The 24207-nt window shown below is 40.9% G+C and overlaps 1 protein-coding gene across 2 annotated transcripts in view; it reads right to left on the bottom strand.

Annotated features, from left to right (window-relative positions):
• Window positions 1-9265, bottom strand: part of GTDC1 (glycosyltransferase like domain containing 1) — a 361495-nt gene extending 352230 nt beyond the window's left edge. Inside the window, exon 1 of one of the 2 annotated variants that reach the window (XM_081095911.1) lies at window positions 9167-9265. The gene's annotated coding sequence lies outside the window, so the exon portion shown is untranslated. The remainder of the gene's footprint in view (window positions 1-9166) is intronic. The other variant, XM_081095910.1, reaches the window with a different exon arrangement.
• Between the last annotated feature and the right edge of the window lie 14942 nt (window positions 9266-24207).

Here is a 24207-nt window from a genome sequence, read left to right as displayed (position 1 = left end):
AAAGCTGATGAGAGCAGAGCAGGTGATACAAGTTAACCGAAATTTTAATTTTCACTTCTAAGATCAAATTTTATCATTGGCAACAAATACTGTCAGTTGTTTTCCCTGAAGAGCAGTCTCGCTTTGTTCATTTTCAAGAAAATGACTGCCAAATATCTAACTCTAAATAATCAGTTTGTCTGGTAGGCATTCTTTCAAGTAAAAATGATATTTCATGAAAAATACGGCTAGTTCAGCTAGCAACTCAAAAAAAATCGCTTAAGAGTTTTCCTTAAGAAAACCAATGTACTCAGGATTGCAGAAGTGCTTTTTGCATATTTCCTATCTCATCATACAGAATATTAAAGCAGTGTACTCAGTGATCAAGATTTATTAAAGTTAATTTTTACTGCTTCATCAAGGGTATTCTTAAGTAAAATTAGCTTTTTTAAAAACTGTGAATGCACGGCAGTGAAGAATACAATGAATACTAACATACTTTGGTGCCACTGCCATTTAATATCTACTAAAATGCCCACAGTTTTACCCATCATTGCTGTACAATCATCAGGATCAATGTCAAAGCAGTGAAAAGGGCAAAGAGTTAGTATCACTATGAAAAAAGTTTAAACCCTGGCCAGCTTGGCTCAGTGGATAGGGTATCGGTCTGTGGACTGAAGGGTCCTGGGTTCGATTCCAGTCAAGGGTACATGCCCAGGTTGCAGGCTCATCCTCAATGAGGGCTGTGCAGGAGGCGGCAGATCAATGATTCTCTCTCATCATTGATGTTTCTATCTCTCTCTTCCTCTCCTTCCTCTCTGAAATCAATAAAAAATATTTTTAAAAAAATAGTTTCAGTATCATCCAACCTCCACAGGTATGGATGGACACAATTTGAGAACTTTTGTCTTAAGAAAACTCTAAAAGCTATGAATAAGTTGCCATCCTAAATCCATACTAAATATCCCCCAACATAATACATTACATAGCTGTTAAATTCTTTGATTTTAACCCAAAATTGGTTCAATTTATTCTAAACTGAATTAATACAAATAAGAATAGAATTTAATATTTAATGAGCACTTATAAGCATTATCTCATCTAATCCTCAAAATAACTCTATTAGTTCTCTGATATATTTATGCTTATATAAGATAAGAAAACCTAAGGTGAAAAGAGGGGTAGTCACTTGTCCAGGATCACAATAACTATTGGTATTAATGGATTCAGTTATTAAGTAATTTGTATACCTCATCTCTTGTCTTTACAACAACCTTTCTATTATCCTTTTTTACCCTTTACCATTCTTTATACTCATATTACCCATTTTACAGATGAAAATTTGAATCAAAAAATAAAGTGCCCTGTCCAAGGTAATCCAAGTGTTGGATCATCTATATACAAATCCAAGTCTGCCTTATGAGAACACTACATACTCTGCCTCTCTATACCACTCCATCAGTATATCCTTTGTATAAAAACAGATTGATGGTTGTAAGAGTCTCACATAGTTATAAATCATCTGAGCAAGATCCCTATGTTAAAAGATTTAATTAATCTGATTATCTCTATCATCAAATGAACAAAGCCTACTTCTTTATAAAACAGTCAATGACCTAGGTAAATAGCTCATTACTTCACATTTTAAACACTTATCTGTATATAACAATAAATCAATGCAACTAAGATTAATTACTCTTAAAAACACTCAATACAGGCTGGCCAGTGTTGCTAAGAGGTTAGAGCATCGGTCCCTGGCACCAAGGGGTCTCGGGTTTCCCAGTCAACAAGGGCACCTACCAGAGTTGCAGGTTTGATCCCCACCCCGTTCAGGGTGAGTGTGGGAGGCAACCAATCAATGTGTCTCTCTCTCCTTCCCTCCCTCCTTTCTTTTTTCCTTTCCTCCCTCCTTCCCTCCCTTCCACCCTCTCTAAAAAAAAAAAAAAAAAAAAAAAAAAAAAAAAAAAAAAGTCAATGAAGAAAATAACCCAGGATGAGGATTAACAAACAAACAAACAAAAAACTTCAATATACCCAGTGATATTATGCCAACATTACAGATGAGGAAACTGAAACCAGAGCACTAACTTCCCCCAAGACAAGCCATTCATGAAGAGCAGAGTCAAAATCAGTTTGGACTGACCCTAAAGCCTAAAATCTTCAATCTCACAGCCTGCATATATTTAAGAAGGCCTCAGGCAATGACCTAGGATTTGTTCAAGAGGTCTGGATACAAAGCTTGCTGATAACACAGCCACTCCACCCAAGGGAATCAAGATATAAATAAATCATTTCATATCTCAAAGACCAAGAGGTGAAAAGGAAGCTGGTGCCTGCTAAAACAGGAGCTCTGTTAAGAGCAATGTTCTCTTTAAGAAAAGCATCTATAGGTAATGTTGAATAAAAGAAGCAAAATTCACCTCAGGGGTGTCAGTACACATCTCTGGGGCTCAGATAATCTCACCTCCCTTTAAAAACAAAACAGATTCCTGAAGGAATCTGTCATCTCAGCCACAGGGCTGCCTGCAAATTACAGAACAACCTTCAGATGCCAGGGGCCCTGGAATGCTGCAAGCATTAGTGAATGGCAGCAAAAATCATCTTCCTGAAGCTTCCTTAAACTCTAATCAATCAGTAAAATTTTAATTTCAAGTTAGGATCTGTAAAGGTCAGGGGTTATGTCCCAATATTTGTTTCTATTTTAAGGGTGTACATTGCAAAGATGCTGCTTACTATTAAACCCTAAGGGGGTCAAGGGAGAAATCAGTTTTTACAGCTCAATTCACCCTTACAGCTTGCTGTAAGTCAACTTATAGGAAGTATAAACATCTTGAGTTTGGACAGGAGTATGGCTTCTATTTCAAATAAACTGTATTCTCAAGGAGTCCCCACACACATTTGACATTTGACAGGAAGGTGACAAAATGGAAGGCTGTGGTATACCACCTAAAAGGGCAGGCAGAACAAGCAAGAGATGAGCAATTATGCTTGTCACAGAATACCACATTCTGGATTCCCTCTGTGGCAAAAGAAAAAAAACCAAACTATTGAACAAACTTTACTTCCTCCCATCAATGATTCCTAGCATGACCAAAAAGAATCACAATCTCTTAATGTAAAAGCAGCTGATATATAGAAGAAAAAAAATCATGATTGAGGTCATGTCCCTTGACATGCATCATTTACACTAAGGATTCCCCCACTTATCTGAATTAATTTCATGTACCTCATTTCATTCAGATAATTGAAGTTTTCCTTTTAGAGTTGAAAGTGTTTACCCTCAACATAATTAGTAAACTGTGCACTTAAAAATACCACTACAAAAATTACCACCCCCTCTTCTACACATACACGCAAACTGCACTATCATTAAAAGTATGAGATTTTTGGCCTTCATGGGAAATTTAGTTCAAAAGTCCTCTTTAAAAAATTAGCCCAAGAAATTCCACAAGAAAAGTTATGGTCATTACCTTTTTAATATACAGTGTTTGCACTACTTGTTAAAGACATGGTAATTTGGATATTCAATACATTACTACTGTTCTGAAACCGAATTAAAGGTTTAGACTACTAAAGAGTTTGATGACTTGCCTCAATACAATAATTGGGATTGTATGGAGAACAAAATCAAAGCGGTCTCTCCTTTTTATGAGCAGGCATTTAAGGGCTTTTTAATGAGAATTTACTTTTTAGTATATAATTACTAATCTACAAAAATAGGGCCATTAAACTCACTTTTTTATAGTGCCATAAAACTTCTACGTGTAAGAAATATAAAATAATATATAACATATTAATCAAACTCAAGAAAAATTGAAATATGTAACACCTAACAATACATGGTGAAAATTACTAGTATACCTTTTCTTCTTAAATAAATTCCCTGTCAGATGACTAATGAAGCTTTTTTATAAGAATGTTCTTATAATTTCAGACACAGACTCTCTAGTGCTAATGATGAAATGCCTAAACTTCTTGTATGAATTCTAAATTCCTATATGAACACTAATTTTCCATACTAATCACAGATTTACTGTTAGGATGAACTTATATCTAATCAGTTATGTATTTATCACCTACTATGTGCCAAGCACTGTACTGAGTACTGAGGACACTGCCACAGTACTGGTCCCAATATGCATGGTACACACAGTCTAGAAAGAAACACAGGTAATTAACAGATGTGTTGTGGGAGAGTATAACAGGTATTTAGTCAATTAAAAGCTCAAAACTAAGAGATGACAGAGGTAGAAAGACAAACATTTGTAAATAACTAGCTGCCTTTGAAACCGAATGAAAATCACGGTGACTGATTAATTAAGTGACTGAGCTAAGAAGGCAGAAGAGAACCCAAAAGCAAGGTAGTCAGGGAAGGGGTCAAAGTAATGAGTGCATGAATCCAGGGTGTAGAGTACCTGCTGCAAATAAAAATTAACCCTTCAAAAGAGCCAAAGAGCCCAGCTATCAGCTAGCTGGCCTGTTCCCAGTATCTAAGGCAGCGGTTCTCAACCTGTGGGTCGCGACCCCTTTAGGGGCCGAACGACCCTTTCACAGGGGTCGCCTAAGACCATCGGAAAACACATATATAATTACATATTGTTTTTGTGATTAATCACTATGCTTTAATTATGTTCAATTTGGTAACAATGAAAATACATCCTGCATATCAGGTATTTACATTACGATTCATAACAGTAGCAAAATTACAGTTATGAAGTAGCAACGAAAATAATTTTATGTTGGGGATCACCACAACATGAGGAACTGTATTAAAGGGTCGTGGCATTAGGAAGGTTGAGAACCACTGATAAGGGATCAATCCAAGTGAGCTTGAGTCCAAAAGGCAATAACACAGTATCTTGGCTCTGCAAGTTTTGCCCTGGACAAGAACAGGTTCCAGCTGCCTGAGGGGAGTAGGGATGGAAGGAGCAGAGGGAAATGGCCAAGCTGTAAGAGTTCTAAGCAGGCTTAAAAGAGGTTCCAGGTCCACAAGGGATCTGGAATACAAAAAACAACCACACGAGCAACTTATTAATTCTATGGACTATTTAACAATTACTAAAGAAAGGCTGTAGAATTGCTTCTCAGGTTACCTTTAAAAATAAACACTCAAAAAAAAAGCTGTCATCTGTTTAAATGACTTAAGTATGATCTTCACGTGTCAGAGAAAAGGACTAGATATTCTTCCTATTTCTTATTAATTGCCTGATTCTATATCCTAATTCCATCTAAACCTATGTTAATATATTCTAGATTAGTGATGGCGAACCTTTTGAGCTCGGCATGTCATCATTTTGAAAAACCCTAAGTTAACTCTGGTGCCGTGTCACATATAGAAATTTTTTGATATTTGCAACCATAGTAAAACAAAGACTTATATTTTTGATATTTCTTTTATATATTTAAATGCCATTTAACAAAGAAAAATCAACCAAAAAAATGAGTTCACATGTCACCTCTGACACGCGTGTCATAGGTTCGCCATCACTGTTCTAGATGCTCCACACACACTTCACTAAGATGTTTATGCCATATAGTTCAAAATTCCTAATGGAAGTACAGTATTTTTAAAACTGAGAATCTCACAAACTGAGTACATGCCAAGGGTAAAGTGAAACACCATACCTCTGTGAACAATAATTGCTCAGAAAACCAAAATAATTCCATATCCCACCTCCTGAAAAGGATAGGAATCTTCATGTATTTCAGTCTTAAAAATCCATTTAAGAACTGGGCAGAAGGGACAACACTGGCAGTAGGCAGGCTGGGTAGACTAGAACTGATGTAAGAACCAGTTAAGCTAGATGTATAATTATTTGCCCCCTATAAATTAAACACCATCCTACTCTACTGTACAACTGTTTTCAGTAATAGTGTCAGCAGAAAGAAAAATGCATGTAGTCCAAAGATGTTGTTCCTGTCAAGGCTATTATTTATATGACTACATATTCAAATAGGAACTGCTCTATGGAATTGGCCCTGCATTTGCCCAAACATTATTTGCCAAGGCTATTCAAAGGGTGGAGTGGTGGTACTTTCCAAAAGAAATACTTGACAATTGTCCTCAGTTAATTTTTTTAAATAAACAAAACATGCTAATCTATTAAAGAAAAAGGCTGCTTGACAATTTTCCTCAATTTTTTAAATAAACAAGACATGTTATTCTGATCTATTAAAGAAAAAGGTGATAAGACTTAGAGAAAACGAAAATATAGTGGTTTCATTACATGGGTTTTTTGTTGTTGTTGTTAGCTATATTACCAACATGAAGCATGCATGACCTATCTAGCCCAGCCCCAAAAACTGTAAAATATCAATTCTGGACAGCTTACCAAGGTAGCCAGGCTCCCAAAATCATGTTTCTTTTCTTTCTATGATTTTGTTGTTGCTGTTGTTGTTATTTTTGGGTTTTTGTTGTTGTTTTTTTTGGGGGGGGAGGGGGAGGAATAAGGGAAACAGGAGAGAAACATCTATTTGTTGTTCCATTTATTTATGCACTAATTGATTGACTCTTGTATGTGCCCTGACTGGGATAGAACCTACAACCTTGGTGTATGGGGCCCTATAGCCAGGACGCCAAAGTCATATTTCTTACAAATGTCTTTATGCTGAAAAAGATATACTTATAAAGTGAAACCAAGGCTTTAAAATGGCCCTACAGTAATTAGGGTCATTCAATTCATGGTTGTCAAACTTCATTCCAGTGGAAAAGTCATAGTATATTAGCTTAAGGTGTTCTACCAAAATTAAATAAAGGTGTCCCTTTCCCAATGTCACAGTAACATGTTACTAATATATGTGATACCTGCTATGGATTTCAGCCTAGTAGAGTATCTGACTCAACACACACAAAAAAACAGAAATATTTCAGGTTTACAATATAATGATGATGACTTCCAGGACACTTGGCTATGGTCAAGTTTGGTTAAACTCAAGACCACAAACATTTACAGAGTACCCACTACACTTGACACAAGGCCTACACAGATAAGACATGGTCCATCTTTCATGAAGCCATCAGGAAAAGTGCACACAAGCCAAGAAGTATTTACTAAATGCCTATACTAAGCACTGTGGCATAAGAGATGCAAAGAATTCACCCCACCCCAGCAAGGGCTTCAGGACTTCTGCATTTGAGGACCACTAAGTAATGGTGCTGGGGATGCTGGAATCTGGTTACTACATGTGTATAGGACCTTTATTCCTAATTCATAAAAAGATTATAGACACCCAACACTGAGACTCTAGAAATGCCAATTTCCCATGCCTGGACTATCAGAATCAATAATATAAGTAAACACTCTTGAAATGAAAATACTTAATTACTAAATCCAAACTAACTGGAAAGTACTATTTCAATTGATAGAAAGTAAACACTCCCTAACTATAAATAATTTGTATCACTTGCTTCTAATGGGTACAAATCACAAATTAAGGCAATTACTCAAAACCGGGGAGGGAAAAATAAAAATTTAGTAATTGCTTGACTGTTCATAAGATACCATAATCAAAACAAATTTTCATACAGGAATATCCATGAGGGAGGTCTGAATTATCTACTGAAGTATCTAGCTCATGAAGTCTTCAGCTCCTTTTCAATCTCCTCAAGTAACTTTCTCTGGTTAATTTCTTTCTGTAAAATAATGGGGTTGGATTAAACCGCCAGAGTCCCTTGCACGTAGAAAACTCTGTACTTCCGTGGTCCTTAAGATTAAAATGTCAGTGCAGTTTCAAAACAGTGTCAAGAAGCCATCTTAAAAATTCCCTTTCCTACCCCATCTCAGTACCACACTTCAGAGTTCACGTACTGTGTTCAAGTTTGTCAAGGAAAAGTCTCATGAATCAAAAGGTGCTCTTTCCACCCTCAATACTAAAACTGTTTCATGAAACATGAAATCCTAGGGAAAATATAAAACAACAGGGAGTGGGAGCTGAGGAGAATCTATTCCACTTTTAGACCTGTAACGCACTAATTAAAATTCAATACTGCGCTTGGTACCTGGGCTCCTCCACCAAACTCCTGCCGTGCTTTAGCTCAAGGTCACACAGGCTAACAGAACCCAATCAAAAGGCTCTATGGGATCGTATCAGACCTCCTTCCAGCAGCCCCTGCACCTGACCGCCACGTGAGCTGTAACATCAGCTGCAGGGGCAGCACCCCATCACCGAGGCGCGCCACGGCGCCCGGGGGCTGCATTCTGCAACCCACCTCTTGTGGAAAGTCAGTTTCCAACCTGGTTGCAACTCACGTTTTCCATTTCAAACTGGTGCAGGTGGAGGAAAAAAGTGTCAAGCCTCCTCTCTGAACCTCCAGCCGCACTGCCTCAAGGCGCTAACCTAAGAATGCTCTCAAAGATAAAATCGAATGCAGTGCGGGTCTCAGAAGACTCTAGAAGTTGTATTTGGGAGAGGGGGGGAAAGAGCAAGCCCTCGGGACTAAAGGTTAAGTGACGAGACGGGGTACAGGGCTGGATTTACAGGACTTAAATTCAGAGACCCGTTCCGCCCCGACAGTCGGGACCCTGATCTGAGCACACGCCGGTTCCTCCTGGGACGGGTCCTGGGAGGGCAGGGAGCTCTTTAGCCTCTGCAGACACGGGGCGGGGCGGCTGGCGAGGTCGGCGCAGTCCGGGTGACACCGGGCCACGCGCAACGGGTCCCTTCGGGGAAACCTGGGGCGCGCGTCGCCAGGGACCACCCGCCCGCCGTGTCTAGGTCGGCGCGGAGGCCCCTCCGTCTCCTCCGGCCGATCGGGAACCCGGCCTCCCATCTCCCCGCGCGAAGGCGACGCGCCCCACCCGCCTTCCGCGGCGGCGCGAGGGCGACGGCGCCCCGGACCGCTAGGAGCCCGCAGGCTGGGCGCGCAGAACCCGAGGAAATGAAATCAGAAAATGGCCAGCGCGCAGAGGTGCGCAGGGTGCCCGGCTCGGGACACGGAACCGACGGCGGCGCGAGGAGCGCAGCGCCTGCGCCCGGGAAGCACGCCGCCCGCGCGGCCCGCAGCTCCGCCCCCCGACCGCCCCCCTTCCACCGGCTCCCCACGCCGCCGCCGCCGCCGCTGCCCCTCTGGGAACTCCGCGCCGCGCGGCCCCGCGAGGCGGGCGTCCGAGAGGGGAGGGGCCGCGCTCCCCGCCTTCCCCCCACCCCGCCACAGCCCGCGCAGCTCCCCAGCCCGGAGCCTACTCACCACCTCCTCCTCCTCCTACCCCTCCGCCTCCTCCTCTCCGTCTCTCCCTCCTGGTCACCGGCGCGGCCCAGCCGGCGACGCGCTGACGCCGCGCCCCACCCCCGCGGCCGCCGCCGCCCCTCCCGGGCCTCGGCCGCAGCGGCCTCGGGGTGCGTCAGGCGCAGGCCCCGCCCCTAGACCCGCCCACGTCCTCGAGGCCCCGCCCCCCGCAAGCCGGACGCTGCGCGTGCGGTGTCCCTGGCTCAGCCTCCGCTCCGCCCGCGGGAGCCCGCTGCGGCGGGTCGCGGCCACCGCTCCGCTCCGCACCTGCCCACCGGGAGGGCCTCCCGGCGCCTCCTCTGCCCGCCGCCCTTTTCCTTCTCTCGTCAGCACGTCCGTCTGCCCCTTCAGCTCTGTTGCACCTTCCCCCACCCCCTAGACCTGTAGGCTGGCCTTGGCGCCTTCTCTTTCCTCCTGGGCGGTCTTCGCTGCTCACTGGGTCAGCCTGGGCTTCCGCTAGCAGTTTTCCTGCCGGCCCCTTCTCTCCCCATCGCGGGTCCTCCGCCCGGCCTGCTGGGTCCCCAGGGCCCCAGCGCGTCCCCGGCTCCTTCCCCGCCACCTCCACCGGGGCCGTGGAGCCTGCACCTCCTGGCGCCTGCCTCGCCAGCGCATCCGACTTTCCCTCCCTCGGCCCCTCCTGGGACCCCCCAAAGGCTTTGGCTCACGCCTGCCTTTACCTACATTTGCGCGTCCTTTGGTTCTGACCACTCCACACACTTCGGATGCAGTTTGAGTGTTCGAGAACTGCGTGTCCGTGGTCCCACTTAGCTGAGGAGTCGCCAAGTAATTAAAAATCTCAAAGCAAAGCGGTAGCAGTGGGGACCACCTTTGACCTACATCGGTCCAGCTCTATTTCTTTGACACTTAAATATCAAGGGATGGAGGTTCCTATTGGGTCTTACAATTCACACATTTTGGATTTTTTTTTTTTCCCCTGCAACCTAACCTCGCTTTTGTGCTTTTATTTTTAGAAAATACGTAGTCAATAAAAGAGCATCCGGACCTTTTAGGTCTCTTGTTTTCTTAAGAGGTGAGGAATTGTATCTTTTCTGAGATTCTGAATTAAAGAATTTTGTATTTGGAATCAGGTTGTGGGTTAAAGGAGTCTAGAGTAGGCAAAACATTGCAAATGTAACTGGAAATCTGGTTACTTAATTTAAAAAAAAAAAAACAAAAAAAACCCCAGCAACTTGAAAGAGTTGGGCTATGGACATGAGTTAACATACCAAAATAAAGGAAACTGATTAGGCCTTTGGAGTTACATTCACAAGTTGCTTTAAATTATGTGAGTAGGCATTATTATCCTTCAATTGAAGTGTTAAAACTATCTTCCATTCTCAACAAAATCCAGGCTCTATGTGGATCTTTAAAGTTTAAAACCATTGTGAATTGAACAACAACATTACAGGCATTTGAAAGCCTAATAAACCATCTGCCCATCCACTCTAACACAAATTGGGAAAAAGAGAAGTGTAAACGCCAAAAGCTGAAAGCAAGGGTTTCTAACTACACACAAAACTAGTAAACCTTCGCCCACAAAGTAAGTACAGGAAAAACTCCAAAGGCTATGGTGCCCATTTCACTGATTTGGATCAGAATCGTGTCATTTTATCATTGAATGATCCAGTCCTTAGTATCATCTGGAGTCTAATCTTTGCATTTTACAGATGAAGAACTAACTCCCAGAGAGGGTAAATTGCTTGCTCGATATTACCCAGACTAATTGGAAACAAAGCCAGGATTGGAGCTCAGACCTCATCTCCCGTACCTGCCAACATCTGGCTTACTACTTACAGTTGTTCAGCATCAGAAGCCTTTGGCTTTGCAGTTTTGCCTACATGGTCCGAGTGATGTATGAAATTGAACTTGGCATTAACTAGGGAGGTATTGCTGTCAGAGGCCATTCTGTCTGTCCCACTGGCTTCAGGGATTCCTGTTGCATAAGCTCCATTTCACCCGGTCAGGGTTCATCTTCCTAATCCAGGCAATTTTGGCCAGGCCTCTGGAGCCATGTCCCAACCCAACACATTTATCCTAGGAGGTGCCAAGGGTTGTGCATGAATGTAAAAATTGTGAAGCTGTTATTACTATTATTGTGAACATTACTGGAAAGGAAAATATGAAACAAGGTAATAAATATTCTGCCATGAATAACCAAGGATTCAATGATAAAATCCAAATCTTAAACTAGATGTTATCCATGTAAATTAAGGGAAGACTTCTTAAATGGACAAAAAAGGAAGTGTAGAATCTGGATTGCTTGATAGGGAAAAGGTAAAGAAAATTGCTTGACAAAGGCACTGAGAAGAAAATGTGTAAGCTAAAAATGGGAAAGGGGGTCACGTGAATTAAAACAGGAGGTTTATTTTAGAACCAATAGAAAATCAAGCTGACATGATAGGGTAGAACCATTGGTACGGGGCTTGAATTTTAGCCTGAGAAATTTAAACTTAATAGGAGATTATTTAGGTTGGATTTGGCAGGGGATAGAAGGAAAGACAAGACAGGAGCCCATAACCTTGTTTGGTTCTGAAGTAGTAAGTCAGAATTAATAAGAAATGTTAGATGTAAATGCCACGCAGGGAAAAGATGATTTCGGTAAGTATATATAGGGATCAAAGAAGAGTAGGAAGTCCAAGATGACTTGAGACTGATAGCAAGACTCAATAACAGTATCCAGAGACCTGAGTATCTTACCCTTGGAGGATGATCAGCACTCAACGAAGTATAGACTATCAATTGCTAGAGAAGGAAACAAGAAATTTTCCCAAGGTATACTCTCCTATTCATCATACCCTCATTCCAGAGAACTTTAGTTTGCTACTCAAATTGAATTAGAAGGTAAGAAAGAAAGCTCTCACCCTGTCATGGGCCCTTGTGCTGGTGTTTTATGGTCGACCTATTTTTATTTCCGTTACAGCCCTACTGATGTAAAAGTGTTCAGTGGTGCAGTATATAAGGTTAGAGTTAGAAATAAACCAAGAGTGTTCGTTGAATACATACCACATGATGCTTAGCACTCTGCTAGGCCTGAAGGGCTGGAGAAGTATAAAAGGGCCTCTGCCTTCCAGAAGTTTATCATCTGGTTGGAGAAATCAGGTCCACCCACCTAACACCAAAGAGGATACATTCCACAGGCAGTAAAGTGTGCTGATGCAGAAATAGTGAGGAATAGGGTTGAATGGAATGGGACTGATATAATTTATATCAGTTTTTCATTCGCCTTTAATCCTTGCTCTAGATTGTGGAGGAGGAGCAGTATAATAAGAAGCTCTCATGGCGCACATATTCCACTTAGAGACAGAGAGGAACAAATAACTACACAACTACCAAGAAGTAATAACTGCTCCAAAGAAAATAAAACGTGAGGGGGTCAAAATGATTATCTGGAGAGTAGGTTAGACCCTTCTGAGGAGCATGGAAACAATGACTTGAATGAAAGAAATGGCCAGTCGTGCACTGATCTGGAGAAGAGCCGTTCAGGCAGAGAGTAAACTAGTACAGAGCCCTCTGAAGGGTCAAGCTTGGTGTGTTAGAGGTGGAAAAGGTGAGTGTTTCTGGAGTGTAAAGAGCCAGGAGGAAAGCAAAGGGTATGAAACAGGAGAGGTAAGGAAGGCCTCGTAGATAAGAAGGGATTTTTAGGTCAGGTTAAAGTGTGGACCTGTGGAAGATTAGTCAAGCTGACATTCTGGATTAGAGGAGGGAGTGATTAGGATCAGGAAGACCAGATGGAAGCCTATGTGATCATCTGGTCAGGGAGTGATACAAGGTAGAAGAGGTTAGTGGCCAAGTTAGCAGGGAAGACAAAAAAATGTCAAGAAGATCAAGTATTGGGTATTTCTGAGGGGTGGTAGGCGGTGTTGGTTGTGGAGAGTCCACAGTGTCAAATGCAGCAGAAAGGTCAAGTAGAATAACCAGTAAGTGAAAGCTACTAAAGCTAACAAGAAAATGTCAGGTGTGACCTCTAAGAGAAGAATTTCCATAGGGTAGGGTGATCAGAAGAAAGGAAATGGAGGCAGTGAACTTTGTATCACTACAACTCAAAATATACAAAGCATATGCACATTTTATTTACCCTCTAAGGCCGTTTATATTTGGGGTACTATTTAACTTTTAGAGCCCTGTAGACATTCTCAGCCAGGTCCAAATTTGTGTCTCTGTACTGAAGGGAAAAAAAGCTTATACCATAGAGAAGTATCTAATACGTTTTTCTAGGCCAAAAATCAGTCACATCGGTGACTCCCCGCTCGAAAAGCAATCAGAGAAAGTTCACTCTTACTCCTGAGATAGGGAAAGTCTCACAGTAGAAATACTAAGGTAGTACCATATCAGTTATGGTTCCATTCCTGCCACGTGTCAGGTCTAAGTCGTGTGGTCTGTGGATACTACCCTGCCTGCGCATATCACATAATCTTACTGAACTCCAGCGTTTCATTAGTTAGGAATAGAAATCTCTGAGAATGTAGGCCTACGGGCAGGGCATACAGGTTAGCACTCTGTAAAATGGAAACAAACATCCTTCTAACAGATCCTCATGAACAACTATGACTCCAAATGGTACTTTGCAAAGTCTTTCCAAAAAGACAGCTTGGTTGAACTAGATGTTCTTTTGTTAAACGAATTGCAAGGCAATGAATGCGTACCTTTCTTTTCCTGGAAACAGACTAATTTGGCAGTCAGAGTGGAAGGGGAGGCTGAAGTAGCCTCCATTTGTAACGATGCAGCTTGCCCATCTCAAGGAAAGCAAGCCTGGCTGGCTGAGTGGAACCCACACGCGCGTGTGCATGCCTTCTCCCAATCTTCTGATGTGGGCGGGTAAAGTGTGTTAATTTGTTAGGTGTTATTGCAAAATGGAATGCTATTAGCACTCTTTTTTTTGTTTGAAATTTACTTCGTTTTGGGGACCGCTGGGAGCAGTTACTCTCTTGGGATGGTTTGGAAAGCTTCATTAAATTCAATGAAGGAAAAAGAAGTGTAAATTATTCTTAAAATAATCATGAAATTTACTATGTTTTAATTGCTGGCCCAAATGCTTCTCAAGTCAATACTGACCAAGGATTCCTAGCCTTAATGAACAATTACCATATTGCTGAAATCAACACCATATTTAGCCTGAAAAGCCTTCTTGTTTTTGGTGCAAAGAGGCCAAAAACCTCAGTAGCCCACGAAGCATAAAATGTGCTCTGCTGATGAAACGATCTCTTTAAATTAGGGTTTAGCTATTGGAATAGCTACATATAATGCAAGGGAATTTGCTTTATCATTGTTACCGTCTGGCCTAGAGACAGAAACGTTTTATACTGTGGTTTATCCTGCAGCTTTTATCAAGGATAAATTCGTGTTTTTGTTTAAAAACAAAGAAAGCTTACATAATTTCTCCTCGTGATTAGCCCTTCCAGTAATTATCTATTGCTTGGAATCAGTGTCAGCCAACCAAGTTCAGATGGCAAAAAGAGTGTTTGATCTGCAGCGATGTGACTTAGAAGACTGTATGCATAGAAGGTACAGCTATGCACATACAGAGAACATAGTTTTCTAATTTGACTGCCAGTGATTTAATTAATGTTTGTCAAGCACTTTGAACATGAAAAGAACTATCTGAAAGCTGAGAGCTATTACTCATAATCATTTTTCCTATTTGTTGAACTAAAATTAACATACAAATGTGATACTCTTATGGTATCTTTGAGAGATATGCTCCTATTCTAACAAACCCATTGGACCACACTTTAAGAAAGTCTCATTAAAACTTCAAGGCCCTGGTTTCTGAAAGTAAAGCTTCAAGCTGTTTGGGTACCATCCATCAGTAGATTTTGAAGCATACAACAGTGACAGCTTGGGAAAGTGTGCACACCTGTTTATGGAGAAGATGTTAACAGGGGCAAATCTAAAATAAGAATGCATACCGCAACCTGATTTTCAAGAAGTTTTTGTGCATGCCTACACTTAAAATTTCCCGTGTTATCAACTTTTTTTCTTTCTAATTTTCTCTCCAAAGAATAACAACTGATGAACACGAAGCCTCAGTAACAACCTGAGAGGAAAAGAAATAATGAAAAGACCCTGTTTTAGGGCTCAAAGGAGAAGCACACAAGATGTTTTCCTTTATTGCTTTTTCTCCAAGTCAAGAGCAAAAGCAATGTCAAAAGAAAACTTAAGGAGAAAGTAAGGAGCCTGGACAGAGGCCCTGATTGAACGTGATTCCCCATAGATTTCGGCAGTACTGCATTCGTGCCTACAAGGTGGGACATTTGTGCAGGACTACAGGGCAGAATGAACTCACTCTTAGAATGGAAGGGGTGACTTGAAAAGACACTGACTTTCTCATATGACTTGGTTTCATTTCATTTACATTTCAGTCCCCTAACGAGAACTTCAGTATAGAATCTTCTTTCTGTTTTCACCATGCAATATCCGTACTTTAGTAGAGCAAGCCTGATAAGGCACTACTTCTACCTCAATCCTACTGAACTAATACATGAGCCTGGGAATCTGTCCTTTCAACAAGATGCCCCATGATTTTATATTTACTAATGTTTGGGAAAGACTTCTAGAAAAAGTATTACTTACCTTGTGCAGCCGATTCTTAGCACAGATCTTACTCTTAGTAATCAGCTGCAGCAGGGACAATGTTGCTTACAAAACATTATGTGGCTCCCTTGCATTTTGTTCTTTAGTTAAGTTCGGGCCTCATAACTAGTACTAACCAAGAGGTTTGAGGAGACATGAAGTTTGTAATTTCTAGCCAAGGATCTTTTTTAAAAATTTTTAAATATATTGAGTATTTTCAGAGAGAAAGAGAGAGAGAACATTGATTTGTTATTCCACTTATTTAAGCATTTCTTAGTTGATTCGTATATGTGCCCTGACAAGAATCAAACCAGCAACCTTGGGATGTGCTCTAACCAACTGAGCTTCCCGGCCAAGGTTCTTAAAAGCAATTTTTTCCCTGCCCCGGTAGCCCTAGAAACTTCATTTTCTAGATGATAGAACAATAAGAAGAAAGCACCCTCAGATTCTTGGGAGCTGGTTTGGAAGAGTAACTAGATCCTCAAGAGATTTCTTCTGAGCTAGAAGTAAGTATCAAACAGTTAAAGAGATGAGTGGTCCATGTAGTCTATCCTGAAGAATACAGCCCAGTTTAGATATCCCTCTTTCATAATCATAGAAACAGTTTTTAAACTTTGGACCTGACAAGTGAAGGAATAATGGAATGAATGGTGCACAATTTACTAAATAGATCATTGAATTACAAATGCATATACAAAAATCACAAATTATATGTTGTAATGGTAGGAACAAATGTTCTTTTCATAGTTCAGTTCTGGCTTTACTTTTCAAATCCTCTTTTAGATTAATTAGGGAAACCTGGAAAAATATCTTTGTCCTTGCCCTGCCTCCATCCTCTTCTTTTCTTTATCCTGGTCATACATCACTAGCAGTCCATCTTCAGGTCTCTTGGATGGATGGGGTTCCCATATCCAATGTCCGTCAGAAGTGGTTGATTGCTTATTCATATTTGCTGCTTCAAGTTCACTCCTTAAGTACATCAACTAAATTTCTATGACATTAGTCACTCATTTCTAACTCATTTCTGCATGGAGGTGTGCAATGCTGAAACAGAGATTCCCTCCTCTCTGTACTTTGGGTGCTGTCCTCACCCACCTGGGCCCAGCACCTGTGGGAAGGATGAATCAGAGGGTGTTGGTGGAGGGGATGAACGATAGAAGAAGTTTCATAAAGGCCGTGTAGTTTGCAGAAGGCACTGATCTACCTCTGAAGCATTCTCTCTGACAGCCAAAAGCAAGCTTTTGCTATTGCTCCATTTCAAAAATTACTGTTTGAGAGCTACATACTGACAGAAAGAAAGGGCAGGGAAAATCCTCCTTTCATGGCTTCCCAAGCACTGCAGAGACTCTTTTGTCAGTAGCTATGCCCTTACTTACCAGTCTTATAGCTGCCACAAATCTTTTTTTTAGAACAAAGGGGAAATAAACAAATGCAAGCTAGCTACAGTTTGCTTCTCTCATGAGTAGAGTACAGTTAATAACATTTTTTATACTTTAACACATCACCTTTTCCTTCATTCACAGACCAAATACAAAAAGAAAGTACTGTATTCTTTTTCCTGTTGTTTTGTCAATAGCCCCTGAACAGATCCACGTAACATTCCTGAAGTCCAGTAGAAGAACCCCATGAAATGGACTCATTGAAATCTTTTCCAGTTCTATTCGGTATGTATTTGCTATGCTGCTTTTGTTCCTATAGAAAAGAAGTTATGACTTAAGAAAACTTTACAAAAGGGAAGCTGATCTTGATGTTATCAAACTTCCCTCTTTTCTTTTAGCAGAATGTTTGAGAAAACGCCAATTGGTGTCACCTATCATAAAACCTTTCAGCATCTGATTGTATCTGAAAATTAATTCTCATGAAACTATCCGACCATCTTTAACAGATGATATATACTCCTCTCTGAATAGCTAGCGCCGACATTTGTCCCTGCATACTGAAATAGTAAGACTGAAGCAAATGTCTTAGCTACGATGATACCATAACTAATTGCTATATGTTTCCCCATTTTTAGAGAGGGGTGAGCTTTGGTATAAACTCAGACATACGTATTCTTTTGTGGTGAGTGTTAACCAGAATGCCATTTCTGTCCAGACTGTCACCAGGTGGTTTTATAATTAGAAGATTTACTCTGAAATGAAAGTCTGAAGTTGATGAGGCAGAACCAGCTATGTTTTAAAGAGAAATTCTTATTAGTACAAAATATTGGAGGACAAACAAAGTCAATTTTTACAGGCAGACTAACCAAATTTCTCACTGTTGTAGTAAACATTGCAGAAATCAAGGGGATGGGCTACATGTGCTGTACCCAAGCAGGAGAATGAAGTACTGTGGTCTAATTTATGTACAATAATTGTTCATACTAGCATTCTCATAATTTGGGTAGTGACTCATTTTGTTCTGTGTGACCTTTGTCCTCCAGGAGTGGCTGCTATTCAAAGTAGAAGCAATAAAAATAAAATAGGAGTTTACTAGGCTAACTTCAGGTTTTTCAAAATACCTGAACCTCAAGAGTAAAGCAAAGTCTTAAGTAATCTGGTACCTTTACAGCTTTAGAGTAGTTTTGAATATTTGGAAAGTATTTTTTTCCCCTAAAAGACATTAAGTAAAATATTTTTGGTGGCATATTATTTTAACATTTAAAAAGGTAAAGCACAGAAATCAAGTTAGTTAATCATAGGCTTTTCCTTCTTCATTTTGCATTCCTACCATTTGGGTTTCTTGCAGGTGTAGATGGGCATGTTAGAGGAGGGGAAATGTTTTAAAGAAATAGCTTAATAAAATAATTTACTGTCAGCACGTCACCACTAATAAGCAAAACTTTTGTAAATCATGAGACAGTAGACTACAGAAGATGGGATGAAAACCAATGCCAAAAGACACAATTTCCAAGGTGTTTTCAAAAATGATGAAAGGATCTAAATGTCAGTGTAAGAATACATATACACAGAAGAATGAACTTCTTTCAGGTGTTTCACATGATATTTTAAAACTATTTTTTTTTTTTGGAAATTCCCAACCATACCCCAAAGTAGAGAAATGTTATTACTACTAGTATAAGAGATACTCAGGGAGTTATCAACATGTTTGCTACACTTTTTTTAGATTTCATAATTTCTTTGATGTTGTTTTGATTGCGGGTATATTTTTAAAGAGAATCCTGATATCATATTATTCCACCCAACTACAACAGTGTACATCAAGCATGTCAAGCTCAAAGGTTAACATGGGCCAAATAAACAAGGCATGTGGCCCTCGGGCCTCGAGTTTGACATGTTTGATATACATTAAAAAAGTATTATCTTATATAATCATAATACAATAATCACATCTAAGTATGTTTAAATAGTCTACTCTCACACCCCTTAGTCATTGTGGGTTAGCAATATTGTTTTCTTGGTTGCTTTTTTCTTTATTTTACTCCTTTCTCCTCTTTAGGCTTCCCCTCAATTAGCAGAAGAAACCCTACACTTAGATTAGGTTATTTTTAACATATCTTTGGGACGCTGCCTATGCCTTTCTCTGGCATGGTATGTTTTTCAGAATCTTACACCATTTCTGAATTCTGCATTGCAATTGGCATGGTACAAGAAAATTACGTTTTGCTCAACTTCCAAAGTTTTGTAGAGTGTAAAAATACTCTGATTTATTTAAAAAATGAAATGAATCCATACTCTAGCTATGACAGCATTGAGTAATCTGATAGGTAATGTCTAAGATATTTTTCCTGAGATCCTTTGTTTTCAAACAAAGCCAATAAAAAATATGTAAAAATGAAAAGTAAATGACTGGAAGGAAAGCTTTAAATCCTAGGCTGAAAAAGGACAGGAATCTGACCCTCTGGAGGAAGTGAGTTCTATGGAGCAGAATATTGTGGGCATTCTCTTCAGAGCACTGAGATGAATCCGTTCTGTGTATTTTCCAACTTTGTATCACTCTACTCTGCTCAGAGTCTTAGTCTATGCCATATGCTTACTTCTTGGCAGAACCCCTTAAAACTAGAATTCCCACTAAGACCAAACACAATGAGGAAGAGGAAGTTTCCCAAAGAAAGGTCAGGTGTTGATACAGAAGAAGAAGAAGGCGAAGAAGAAGGAGAAGGAGAAGGACGAAAAGAGAAAAACAAAGAATGAAAGAATGAGGCCTGGTGGACAAATATAAGGGAGGCAAGGGTGAGAATATAGAACCCTTCCTTCCACTCATCAATGACCATCTGTCCTTCAGTTCTTATTGATGGGTCATTGAAAACCAGGCTTTCTCATTAACTCTGACTTTGTTCTCTTTTCTATATCAATGCCCTACTATTAAGAACTATTACTCTTACTTGATCCCCTTTCTCCATGTCCCCTTCATAAAAAAAAATCAGTGTTCCAAATACCAATAATATCAGGCTGGTGGAAGTGATAAGTCTGTTTACTTGATGTTATCCTGCTCTCTCTCTTTTTCTTTTTGGATGATAAGAATGGATTAAAATTTTCAGTCTAATTAAAACTCTTCATTTCCTTTTTGGTTCACACTTCTGTCATTCCCTCTGCCTGTTCTGCCAAAACTATACCCTTCCGTACACGCACATTGCACTCACTCACCCGTTTTGTCAGTGCCTAGTGTGGCACAAAGTAGACATACAATGGATATTGGAATTGGGTTGGTCTGTAGAAAATTTAGTACTGTACAAGTTTGCTACAGAATGAAAGACTTTGGAGACTCTTGGCCTAAAGGATATGGCATTTTCCATTTAGGGCCAGATGTTATAAGGAATGTTTAAGAGTGTAAAAGGAAGTGAAGCTGTTTATGAGTTATTTCTATTTCCAAGAGACAGAGTGTCTTCTATGGGATTAGCCCACTAAAAGATGGTTTCGGGCTCTTTACAAATAAGGAATTTTAGAGTGTGTGGGAGAATAGTTTGTTTAGGATCTACTTTCATGCAAGTTCTTCTTTCAAATGTTCTCAATTTTTCTCTTTGCCTTTATAGTCCCCATTTCCCAGGGAGGAAAATCCTGACTGCCCATTGGATTCTGGAGGCACAGAAGGTCAGAGAAGGTCATCCAGCAACAGCAGCCTCTTCCAGCTTCCATCCTGGGCTCCTGAGTCTTCCTGCCTCCTTCCTTCCAACTTCTCTCTCCTCCACCACTCCTGAGAAATGACTTCCCATCTTCTCTCACATGTCAAGCCCTGACTTAAGTCCAGTATGCCATTTATTTTTAAATATTTGTATTATTGAAAGTGTCTTTACTGCACACCATGACTTAGTCTGCTCAATAAAATAAAAGGTCAGAGAGACTGGAACCTAGTTCAGGAGGGAAAGGGGAATAATATGAGATGGCAGCAGAGCAGGTAGGCCTGATGGTCTGGGTAAAAAGTTTTTGAATTTTACACTAATAAGGAGCTCTGGTAGAAATCTATTTGGAGGGGGGAAAACTCACTCACCAGACTGTCCCTCGCCTTATTACCTTGTCTCCCTCAAAACCTGTGACATTGTACAGTTCATGAGAGCCTTGATCGTATTTATATGAATATAAAATGTTATGTTTGCAGACTATGTAGTAGGAAGAGATTTGATAGTTAAAATCTAAATAAGCACCCTTTGCTAAGGTAATAATAAAGATAGAAACCTGACCTATGAATACCACAGTCCCACATTATAATCACATACAAAAGCTTCAACCGAGGTTACCTTCACCCACTTCAATTGTCCCCTTCTAACTCCCAGACCTCCTCAGAGTGGCCTTGCTTCCAGTTTACCTGCCAGCAAGCCCAGAGCCGGCCTGCATTTTGTCCTACTGTCGTCAGAGCTAAGTGGGTCAACACCAGACATCAAGTTGCATACTTTGCCTACTCTCCCTCTCCATGTCTCTCTGGTTTTCTGGTCTGCCAGACGACCAGATGGGGGATAACGTTGGTCCCGTGTAGGCTGGGGCATGGGGGAAGGCACAGAGAAAAGCAGCAGCTTTCAGTTGTGTAATCAGTCCCATCCCCTGATTAATCTCTGAGTGAAAAGATGTATCTTTTAAAAAAAAAAAAAGGAACCTTAGTTGGTAGATAATTACATTCTATTTAAACCCAGCATAAAAGTCATTAGAGATAGTATTAATTTCCACAGCACCACAGCATCATGCTTTCCTAGCAGTCTAGCTTCGTCTCCTTTCCCTTGGCAAGTGATTTTTCTTCTCCCTCTACACCCCGTGTTCCTTGTGTGTAAGCCTCCTTCAGGGTTTCATTCCTGTTTTGTTTTGTTTTTTCTCATCACTGCCCACACATACACTCTGTTTCATAGATCTCCATTGGTTATCATACCCAGGGAAATCTATCTTCTAAATTTTTTTACTAGGTTCTCATTATCAGCATCCTAGTTCAGGATCTCATCATTCCTCTCCGGGACTGTCGCCAAGTCCTCCTCACCTGACTCCTTCCCATAAATCTGGTCTCTGTACAATCCCTTCTCCAGGGAGATTTTTTCAGCATGTAAATCTGTTCGTAGCATTGCTTTCTCTAAACCATTCCAGAGTCCCTGTAGTAAGCACAGGAGAAAATTTCAAATATACAGCATGACAAATGGTCTACCCCTGTCTCTGCCCTCCTCCAACCCCTAGCAAGAAGGTTCAGCCCCAGCCATAACAAAAATACTGTACTTCCTCCAATATGCCTCACTCTTTTATAATTCTGGGCCCGTGGCTCTGTAGTTCCTCATGTCAACCCTTCATTGTCTCCCAGGCGACACTAATACACTCCTCCAGAGGCAACACCAGGGTCCCCACCTCTGTGAAGGCTTCCATGATTTCACCACACTACAGTTTTCCACAGGGCTCTCACAGTAGCTAGTCAGTACTTCCGTATGCTATTTCTCCCTGCTGATATGCCATTTATCTGACTGGAGTGGAAGCTGCTCTGGTAAAGGCACTGTATAGTCTCTCCGTTTAGTATTCCTGGTAAGTAGCACAGACCTGGACTATTGTGGACATTATTACTTAATAAATTAGCGAATGAGAACAGGATGGAGAGAAACTGTTCTACACGTGTAAAAAAATCTATTAAGCCTGAGCATACAAAAGCAGAGATCTAGTTTAGACTTTCTTGTCTGCAAATCACAAAGATGCAACTTAAATTAGCTTAAAAGGAGGATTTATCTGAAAGACATTGGAATATCTCAGGTAATTGAAAAAAGAATTTGTCAACAGAATACTGGTAGTGAGAAAGTAAGTCTAGAAAGCAACGCAGCCTGTGGAATACCTAAAGCAGGGGTTGGTTTGCCAGCAGTATGTGTCTGTGTGCCTGTCTGTGTGCCTCTTCTGACCGTGCTGCAGGTCATGACTCTCTTCCTTCTCACCTTAAACTATTTTTCCAATTCACTGGTTCTTACCAGTAGCTGCACATTCGAATCACCCGGGGAGTCTTCAACAGATATTGACACCTGGGTCCCACCCCAGGCCAAGTTGATTAGAATTTCTGGAGGTTGGTGTCAAAGCATTTTTTATTTATTTCTTATTTTTAAGTATATATTTTTATTGGCCTCAGAGAGAAAGGGAGAGAGAGATAGAGACATCAATGATGACAGAGAATCATCGATCGGCTGCCTCCTGCACGCCCCACACTGGGGATGGAGGCCGCAACCTGGGCATGTGCCCTGACAGGGAATCAAACCGGGACTTCCTGGTCTACAGGTCGATGCTCAGACACTGAGCCACGCCGGCCGGGCGCCAAAGCCTTTTTTAAGGATTCCAGAGACGATCCTAATGTGCATCCAGAGTTGAAAACAAAGCAGCCAGGAGCTCCTGGGTTCCAGATCCCATTCCCACAGCCTCCTCCTCCCCAGGGCACAAACAGCCGCTGTCAGTTCCCATTCAAAAAACTCTCACAAAAGGAATCCTTTTGGCTTAGGCTGGGCGTAGTGCCTATTACTGGATTCATCCATAATGGCCAAGGGTGTGGGGTCACATTAAATACGGCAGTTCATGCTGACCCTTAGGTCGGAAAGTGTTTTTGAAGCAGTAATCATTCCGAAGACTGGAGAGGATGTTTCTCGAAGGAGGATGTTCACCTATAAAACAGTATCTAACACCTGTGTAATAAGATAATATTTACCACAGAATTAAAAATTTTTAGGGCAGTAAATATTTGCTTATTAGACGACTGAATGATAACACGTTGAATGACACGGGTTAACAGTATTGTGTACCTGGGGATTTAGATATAAATAATAACCGTTTCACATGAATAATATCATTAGTATTGCTATTACATAATCCTACTGTTTTGTTTTTTTCTAAGTCGTCTAGCAATGCCAATGTTACAAAGTTTTACTTATTTGTTTAGGATTGGTTTAGTTTAATCCTGTTTATACACAGAAACAAACAGGCCTAATTTTGCCATATGAGCCAAAGTGTCAAGTTTCAGGCCAAGGAGAAAAACAAAGGGTACACAGTGGGCACCGTGAG

The sequence above is a fragment of the Myotis nattereri genome (genome assembly GCF_964212035.1).
Source record: "Myotis nattereri genome assembly, chromosome: 7".
NCBI lineage: Eukaryota > Metazoa > Chordata > Mammalia > Chiroptera > Vespertilionidae > Myotis > Myotis nattereri.
The sequence above is the reverse complement of the archived record's forward strand: the minus strand, read 5'-3'. Positions and strand labels throughout refer to the sequence as shown.